At 38.4% G+C, this 10,313-nt stretch overlaps 1 pseudogene; it reads left to right on the forward strand.

Annotated features, from left to right (window-relative positions):
- Nucleotides 1–4,001: 4,001 nt before the first annotated feature.
- Nucleotides 4,002–6,685, forward strand: LOC103583184 (annotated as a pseudogene).
- Nucleotides 6,686–10,313: the final 3,628 nt, after the last annotated feature.

Consider the following 10,313-nt stretch of genomic DNA (forward strand, 5'->3'; position numbering starts at 1 on the left):
GGGGGTGACTCACAGAGCTCGCAGAGTTGGGCTGGTCTGGCACGCTTCACTCCGCCTCTGCACAGTCCTTTGCTGGCTTTCCTTGCCTTTGTTGTCTGGGCTGATCGCTCGTTCCCACTGCCGGGCTTGGGCGCTCTCAGGAGTCCTCCTCTGTGTCGGCCCCAAAACCTCGAACCTGCTGCTGCTTGTTTGTCGATGTAGGATCATTGTTGAAAGAATTATTCGCATTTTGTTGCTCTTGGAAATGCAATCAATACTCTGGTATCACAGCGCACAGCTCTCAGGATCACGCTGTCTCCTGTCACGGCCGCTCCAGACCCGTCGCCATCTTAGAACCCGAGAGACTCAGTTTAGATGCAAAACACAAATAGGTTGAAAAAGAAAGGACAGAAGAAGATATTCTGTGCAAATACAAGTGTATGTCAAAAATATTCATGAAAAAACAAAATTAAAAGATAATACAAATTTTTCCATGAATTTTTTAAAAGACCACTCATAGTAACCAAAAGATAGCAGCAGTAGCTATACTAGTCAAAGTAGACTTTAAGTTGAGCTTCTGGTGAAGATGGCAGAATAGACAGTCCCTAGCATCACTGTCTCCCACAAATCAACCAATTTACAACTATTAAAAAGCAATGACAGCCAAGGTGGGGCTGCTAGAACTCAGGGGAAGAGGAGGAGAGACTTACGGAGATCATGAAGGCAGGAGATGCCACAATAAGAGAAAGAAAGGATCGTTCCCACCATTTTGAGCCCTGGCCACTTCCAAGCTGGAGCTTCTGAGCACACACAGCAGAAGCCAGCAAAAGCCACAGCTGTGCCCTTCAGATGAAGTTACTTGGAGGCGGCAGGAGAGAAGAGGGCCTTGGTGACCCCCTGGCCAGCAATACTACTAACAGCATTCCCGAGAACCCACATAGGAGCAAGGAGCCACAGACAACTGAGAAAAGGGGCCATTCAGAGGCCAGTGACTCATTGGAAGGGACTGGCACATGGCCCATCCCATAGGAAGTGTTTGGAATGCGGGAGATGGGGGTGGGCCCACTGGGGGAACATTGCGGCACAGCATGGACAGCTGATCTGCCCTCCAGTCAGTGCAGGACCACTCAGTGGAGACTGGTCAGGAATATAGAACTGCAGGGGGTGCAGTTTGCTGAAAAGACTCAGGCACAGAACAGAATTTCCACACTATCCAGGTGTAGCAGTCCTCACAAGACACAGAAGTGCTTACTACATCAACAATTAAAACCTGAGTTGCACAGAAAGCCTTCCTCAGATAATCAGCAGCAAAACAGCAACTCAGCTCAACAACAGGTCTCAAGTGCTGGTCCCCACAGGAAGTAAACAAAGGACATTTTAGAAGTAAGCAAAGGACAACAAATGAGTTCCAGTCCAGAGTTTAAGTGGTGGGAACAGAGAATAATCCAACACAGAACTGAAAGAAAAAACAAAATACCCACAGATCAGAAACAAAGTTTGATATTTACAAGTAAAGATCTCAGACCACCAAAGAACACCTATAAAACCTAGAAAGACTGGACTGGAAGCCCCCTGGACTCTTAAGCTGGGTAGGGGTAAGGCTGTGGGCCTCAGCTATGCCCCCGTGATGACCACACCCAGTCCAGTGACAACCACTAGGTGCTTCCAAAGGTGCCCAGGCTCCCAAGCTGGGGTGATGGGGGACCAAGGGCCTCAGCCACACCCCTTGACATCATCAACCAGCCCAGACACAACCACTGAGCCACTGCAGGAAGTGCCCTGGGTGCTAGAGCTGGGGTGGTGGGGAGCTGAGAGCCTCAGCCATGCTTCCCCAACATCCACAAGCAGACCAGCAACAACCACTGAGTTGCTACTGGAAACAACCCAAGATCCCAAGACTGGGTGGTGGGGTGCCAAGGGCTTCAGCCACACTCCCCTGACATCTGCATCCAGCCCAGCAATGACCGAGCTGCTACTGGAAGCTCCCTGGTTTCACCTACCAAAATGAGTGTGGTGCCATGGGCCTCAACCATGCCCCCCATCCTTCGTCCTCCTCACACCCTATTTCACTCCCCTTTCTCCTCTCCCCCTCTCTCTCAACTGCTCTGCAACATTATCTTAGAATGTAAAAAAGTAATAATATTAATAAATAAATAAATTTAAAAATAGACTTTAAGTCAAAAAAGTTTACAAGTGATAAGGAAAAACATTACATGTTAATAAAAGGTCCAATATAGCAAGACATAACAATTAGAAACATTCACACACCTAATGACAATCAAAATATATGAAACAAACTGAGAAAATTGAAGGGAGAAATAAACAGTCCTATAATAATGACTGAAGACTTTAATACCCCACTGTAAATATCCCAGATAAAAGATAAAGTAAGATAATAAAGGACTTAAACAATACAATAAACCAACTAGAGCTAACAAACATATGCAGAACACTCTACCCAACAATAACAGAATATACATTCCTCTCAAGTGCACATGGGACACTCTACAGGATGCTGGACCATAAATTAAGTCTCAACAGATTTTAAAAGATAGACATTATCATAGTAAGTATCTTCTCTGACCACAACAGGATGAAATTAGAAATCAATAACAGAAGAAAACCTAGAAAATTTACAGATTGTGGAAATTACACAACACACTGTGAAACAACCAATAAGTCAAAGAATAAATCAAAAGGGAAAATAGAAAATACTTAGAGATAAATAAAAATGAAAACACAAGATGCCAACACTTATGGCATGCAGTGAAAGCAGCACTAAAGGGAAATTTTAAAGCTATAAATACTAGCATTAAGAAATACAAATCTCAAATTAACAATCTAACTTTACAACTTAAGGAATCTGAATAAGAAAAACAAACTAAACCCAAAGCTAGCAAAAGGAAAGAAATAGTAAGGATTAGAGCAGATATAAATGAAATGGAGAACAGAAAAACAATAAAGAAACTCAACAAAACTAAAAGTTGGTTCTTTGCAATTCCTTGAATTTGTTAATATAAGTGAACAGATATGATGTTGATGGTGGGGAGATGTGAGAGGGAGGGGGGAAAGAGGAATTGGTAAAGGGACATGAAAGTCAACTACACTGTATATTGATAAGTTAAAATTTAAAAAAAAACATTAAAAATAAAAAATAATAAAAGTTGGTTCTTTGAAAATATCGGCAAAATTGACAAAATTAACTAAGAAAAAAAGACAACTCAAATTCCTGTAATTAGAAATCAGTGTGGGGACATTACTACCAATTCTACTGAAATAAAAAGGATTATAAGAGAGTACTGTGAACAATAGTATGCCAACAAAGTTGGTAGCCTAGCTGAAATAGACAAATTCCTAGAAACACAAAACCTACCAAGACTGGATCATGAATAGAAAATCTGAATTGATCTATACCTAGTAAGGAGATCAAATCAGTAACCAAAAATCTCCTGGCAAAGAAAAACGCTGTGAGCCTTATGGCTTCACTTGTAAATTCTACCAAATGTTTAGAGAACAACTAATACCAATAATTCTCAAAAATTTCCAAAAATAAAAAACGTGAAGGGGTGGGAACCCTTTCTAATTCAATCTATGAAGCCAGCATTGCACTGATACTGAAGCCAGACAAAAACATTACAAGAAAAGAAAACTACAGGCTAACATTCCTTATGAACATTAATGCAAAAACCCTCAACAAAATAATAGCAAACAATTCAGAAGCATACTAAAAAGATTATACACCATAACAAAGTGGGATTTATTCCTGGAATGCAGGAATGGTTTAGCCTATGAAAACCAATCAATGTAACACACCACATTAACAGAATAAAAGATAAAAACCAGCAATCTCACTTCTGGGCATATATATACAGCAACTGAAATCAGTATCTCAAAGAGATATCTGCGCTCCCCTGTTCATTGCAGTATTATTCGCAACAGACAAGATATGGAAATAGCTTTTCACAACAGGTTTGCTGCCAGAACACAGGTGTTTTAAAAACCATCGCTCAATCAAAGCCAAAATGGCAAAGGAAAAGACTCATATTAACATTGTCATCACTGGACACATAGATTAAGGCAAGTCCACCAGTACTGGCCATCTGATATACAAATGTGGCAGGATTGACAAAAAAACCATCGAAAAGTTTGAGAAGGAGGCTGCTGAGATGGGAAAGCAGTCCTTCAAGTATGCCTGGGTCTTGGATAAACTGAAAGCTGAGCATGAGTGTGGTGTAACCATTGATATCGCCCTGTGGAAGTTTGAGACCAGCAAATATTACATGACTATCATTGATGCCCCAGGACACAGAGACTTTATCAAAAACATGATTACAGCCGCATGAACTGACGATTGTTGTTGCTGCTGTTGGTGAGTTTGAAGCTGATATCTCCAAGTGTGGAATATACTATAAAGCATATGTACTTCACAGGGCCTTGCAGTTTCCAATACTGACCTTGCAAGGACAGGAAATTTTCGTCAGGCTATAAGTCTCTGTTGCAAGATAAGAATTGTGGCACAGCAGGTTGCTGGCTCAAAGACAGACTAGTTACTGATTGTTATGTAAAGATACTGAGAGATTACTGTAAGAAGGAATGTTTGCTAAGATGAAGCTTGTGTTGATAAGACCATTTAATTGTCTACTGGAATGTCATCTGACTTGTTTCACTGAAAGTTACCAGCCTATATTGTTAGACTATAACCTCACATATGTTCTCTTCCTGTAACTTCCTGGTCTGAAAAATAAATGCAGGAAGAGAACCCCAATTCGGTGTTAATTTCCTGAGGAAGGGATCCCTCTCACCTGAGCATTTCCAGGGAAGTTAACCACTTCAGGGCTTCTCACTGCTTGGAAGAGATGGACTTTGAGTAATCCTTTGCATCTCCGTCACCCAGGGGAAGTGACAAATCTGTGGGGGGCAAAGCAACACAAAGCAACATCCAAGAATAGGCAGACCTGTGAGCATGCTCTTCTGGCTTACACACTGGGTGTGAAACAACTGATTGGTGCTGATAACAAAATGGATTCTACTGAGCCACCCTACAACCAGAAGAGATACAAGGAAATCGTTAAGGAAGTCAGCACCTACATTTTAAAAATTGGCTACAACCTCAACACAGTAGCATTTGTGCCAATTTCTGGTTGTGTCAGGCCTTAAAAACTAATGCCACCTTAAGTGACATTACAAGCAGTGCCATTATGGGCCCACAAGGGCCTATTAATGTGGCAGCCTAAGATGGTGCCGGGAGGAAGTAGGGTGGGAGTGTCTGCGGGAACTTTGCCTTAGCCCTTATTGGCCAAATACATGCTTCTGCGCTCATGAACACTGCGTGATTGCAATAGCTAGGCATTGAGACAGGATGCATGCTCTCATAACCTTTAAGCTGATTGGAGGATGTAAAAACCTCCCTTCCCCATTTGCCTTTAAAAGCAAGTGCTTGTGTGATAATAAATGGAACTGCCTGACAGAACCCCCACAGCGTCTGAGTGTCCTTTAACAGGCTGGTAGGGGCCGGCGGCTGTGCTCACCTCTCTTCACGGCTCTCTTCCTCCATCTCCTCTCAATGGGGACTGGGGAAAGAGGAATCTGGGCAATCCACCCACCCACCAGAAGGGACTCCAAGGGAGAGACTGATAGCAAGGCAAGGGCTGTTCAGGTCAGCTGGTGGCGGACCCAAAATGGTTGGAATGGTGACAACGTGTTGGAGCCAAGCACTAATATACCTTGGTTCAAAGGATAGAAAGTCACCCATGAAGATGGCAATGCCAGTGGAACCACACTGCTTGAAGCTCTGGATTCACCAACTCATCCAACTTACAAGCCCTTGCATCTGGCCCTCCAGGATGTCTACAAAATTGGTGGTATTGAAACTGTCCCTGTGGGCAAAGTAGAGACTGGCGTTCTCAAACTTGGCATGGTGGTCACCTTTGCTTCAGTCAACGTTACAATTGAAGTCTGTTGAAATGCACCATGAAGCTTTGAGTGAAGTGCTTCCTGGAGACAATGTGGGATTCAATGTTAAGAATGTGTCTGTCAAAGATGTTCATCACAGAAATGTTGCTGGAGACAGCATAAATGACCCACCAATGGAAGCAGCTGGCTTCACTGCTCAGGTGATTATCCTGAATCATCCAGGCCAAATCAGTGCTGGTTATGCCCCTGTATTGGATTGTCACACAGCTCACAGTGCTTGCAAGTTTACTGAGCTGAAGGAAAAGATTGATTAGTGTTCTGGTAAGAAGCTGGAAGATGGCCCTAAATTCTTGAAATCTGGTGCTGCTTCCATCATTGATATGGTTCCTGGCAAGCCCATGCATGTTGAGATCTTCTCTGACTGTCCTCCTTTGTATCGTTTTGATGTTTGTGATATGAGACAGTTGCTTTGGGTGTCATCAAAGCAGTGGACAAGAAGGCTACTGAAGCTAGCAAGGTCACCAAGTCTGCACAGAAAGCTTAGAAGGCTAAATGAATATTATCCCTAATACCTGCCACCCCAGTCTTAATCAGTGGTGGAAGCAAGGTCTCACAACTGTTTATCACAATTGGCCATTTAAGTTTAATAATAAAAGACTGGTTAATGATAACAATGCATCATAAAACCTTCAGAAGGAAAGGAGAATGTTTTGTGGACCTTTTTTTTGTGTGTGTGGAAGTTTTAAGTTATTAGTTTTTAAAATCAGTACATTTAATGGAAACAACTTGACCAAAAATCTGTCATGGAATTCTGAGACCCATTAAAACAAAGTTTAATGAGAAGAAGAAGAAAAAAAAAAAAAGATATAAAACAACACTGAATGGATGAATGGATAAAGAAAATGTGAGATACACACACACGCACGTGCATGCGCGCACACACACACACACACACACACACACACACACACACAGAGGAATATTATTCAGCCCCCAAAAGAATTAAATCTTGCCATTTGAAACAACATGGATGACAATGTAATAATGCCCCTGCTTTATTTCTGATTCTAGTAATTTCGGTCTTCTCTCTTTTTCTTGGTCAGTCTAGAAAAAGGTTTGCAAATTTTGTTGATCTTTTTGAAAAATCAACTTTTGATTTGGTTGACTTTCTCTAGTTTTTAATTCTCTATGTTGTAATTGTTGTTATTTCCTACTAAAATTTGCTTTTGATTTAGTTTTCTCTTCTTTTTCTGTTTTCTTAAGGTAGAAGTTTATATTACTAATTAGAGATTTTTCTTATTTTTAATATAGGTGTTTGCAAGTATAAATTTTCCTCAAAGCACTGCATGAGCCCTGCATCCTATAAATTTTGATATGTTGGACTTTGATTTTTATCTCAAAGTACTGTGTAATTTCCCTGTGATTTTTCTTTTTACCCATTGTTTATTTAGGAGAGTGTTGTTTAATTTCCACATGTATGAATTCCCTAAATTTCCTTATACTTGTTTTGTGGCCAAAACTAAACTTAAAAAATAAATAAATAAAGTAGGGGTGTCACTCAGAGAAGTACACCATTGTCTCCACAGCTCCAGAGCCATGGCTCAGAAATTTTGCCAGTTGGTGATAGGGGGAGTGGGAACATGAGGAAAAGAAAGCAGGAAAGAGTCTACCTGACACGAACAAATCTCAGACACTGGACTCTGGTACTACTCCTACTAAGCAGCTGAAGTTTGATTAAATGAGTCTATAGAGCAAAAAAAAAAGAGAGAGACAGAGGTGATGGACACGTTAACTGTGGTAATCACTTCGCAATGTATACATAAATCAAAATATTGCATTGTACAATTTAAATGTATACAATTTTTATTTGTGAATAATAATAATAAAATAAATGTACATATATAATTTTTTAAGAAATTAGAAATAAAAGAGGACTGCCTAATTATGACAAATAGCGTATACAAAAGCCCTTCAGCTAATATCATACTTCATAGAAGAAGATTAAATGCTTTCTCCTTAACATAGGGAACAAAACTAGGATTTCCACTATTGCTTTTTCTATTCAATATTTACTGGCAGTTCTAGTTGATTCAATAAGGAAGGAAAAAATTAAACTTTTCATTATAGAAAGAGTAAACTTGTCTTTATTTGCTGATGATATAATCCCGCTTAGAATTCCACAAAAACTACTAGAACTAATAAACAAGTTCAAAAGATAGCATAATACAAAATCAGTATACAAAAATTTGTTGTATCTCCATATACTAGCAATAAAAAATCCAAAAATGAAATTCAGAAAATAATTCCATCTATATTAGCATGGAAAGAATAAGGTACCTAGGAATTATTTTATCCGAAGAAGGGCAAAACTTTCCCACTGAAAACTACAAAACATTGCTGAGAAAAATTAAACAGGATACAAATAAATGGAAAAACATATTTTTTCATGAAGCAGAATATAATATTGTTAATAAAGATGATAATACTCATTACTTGGTCTTCAGATTTAACACAATCCCTACAAAATTTCAGCAGGCCTTTTGCAGAATTTTACAAGCTGATGCTAAACTGTATATGAAAATACAAATGTTCCAAAAAAATCCAGCCAAAATAGCCCAAAGTTTTTTGAAAAGAAAATAAATTTGAATAATTTACTTTCACCAATTTCAAAACTTCCTATAAAACTGCAGTAATCAAGACATTATGACTCTGGTATAAGTAAATATATAGAAATCAAAGTAACAGTTAAGAATGCAGAAATAAACAAATTTATGGTTAATTAATTTTTGACAAAGATGCCAAAGCAACTCTATGGGTTAAGGATAGTCTTTTCAAGAAATTATGCAGGGGAAATTGGATATCCACATGCAAAAAAAAAAAAATTAATTTATACACTTACCTCACACAATACCAAAATAAATTAACTCAAAATGGAACGTAGACTTAAATGAAAGCTATAAAACTCCTTGGAAGAACACATACAAGAAGTCTTCATGACCTTAGGTTAGGTCATGAAGTTCTTAGATTTAACTTCAAATGCACGATCTACAAAAGAGAAAAAAATGATAAATTGGACTACATCAAAATAAAAATGTTTGTACTTCAAAGTTATTGCTAAAAAAAATGAAAAGACAAGTCACAGACTTGGAGATAACATTGCAAATCATATCTCTGAAACAGGAATTTATCCAGAATATACAAAAAACACAATTCAATAAGAAAAAGACAAACCACCCAATTTAAAAATGGGCAGAAGATTTGGACAGACACTAAACCAAACAAGATATATGGATGACAAATAAGCACAGTAAAAAATGGTCAACATCAATAGTCATTAGGAAAATACAAATGAAACCATAATGAGTATAACACTTTACACTCACTATAGTGAATGGCTATAATCAAAACGACAGACAATAGCAAATGTTGACAAGGATGTAGAGAAACTGAAACCCTTACAGATTTCTGGTGGGAATATAAAATGGTACAGAGAGTTTGAAAAGAAATTTAAATATAAATTTACCATACAATCCAGGAATTTTACCTCTAGAAAGAGGAAAACATGCGTCCACACAAAGACTTGTATGTAAATGTTCATAGAAGCACTATTTGTAGTAGTCCAAAGCTGGACACAATCTAAATGCCCATTAGCTGGTGAATGTATAACTAAATGGAATACTACTGAGCAATAAAAGGAACAAACTATTGATATACACTGTAACAAGAATAAACCTCAAATACATTTTTAAGTGAAAGAAGCCAGACACAAAAGACTAGGTATTGTATAATCCTATTTATATGAAATGTCCAGAAAAGGTAATTATATACACACACAAAAGCAGAGCAGTGGTTGTCTGGGGTTGAGAATGATATGAGGCTTGGCTCAAAAAGAGCACAAGGAATCTTCGCGAGGCAGTGGAAATGCTGTAAACCTGGACTGTGATGATTGTGGCAAAACTCTACAAATTTACTAAAAATAATTGAAGTTAACATTTATGATGGGTAACTTTTATGTTAAACAAATTAAACTTCAACAAAGTCCATTAAAAATTAAACACTAAAAAGTTATATGCCAACTATTATAAATTTTACTCAAAGGAGAGCCTCATATGAACAGTCAACTCTTTTTTCAGCCAGAATTCTAACAAATCTTTATATTACCAACCATTTCTTAATTAAGGGGGAAAAATACATGGAATGATGATAGCTACTATATTCGGGAACCTAGAGAACAAGAATGACAATTAATAGAGAGAAAAAAGAATAGGAAAGCCAGCACATGATCTTCAAAAATGCAATACTTTGTAGCTGTTCAGTCTATAGATAAACAATACTACCTTCTCCAACTTGTCGTTGGTGGCAAACCTAAATTTAAGTACAGTACAATAACTGCATTTCATAATGAATAAACCTAAGCTCAG

Source organism: Galeopterus variegatus, unplaced genomic scaffold, assembly GCF_000696425.1.
Source record: "Galeopterus variegatus unplaced genomic scaffold, G_variegatus-3.0.2 Scaffold20391, whole genome shotgun sequence".
Taxonomy (NCBI): Eukaryota; Metazoa; Chordata; class Mammalia; order Dermoptera; family Cynocephalidae; genus Galeopterus; species Galeopterus variegatus.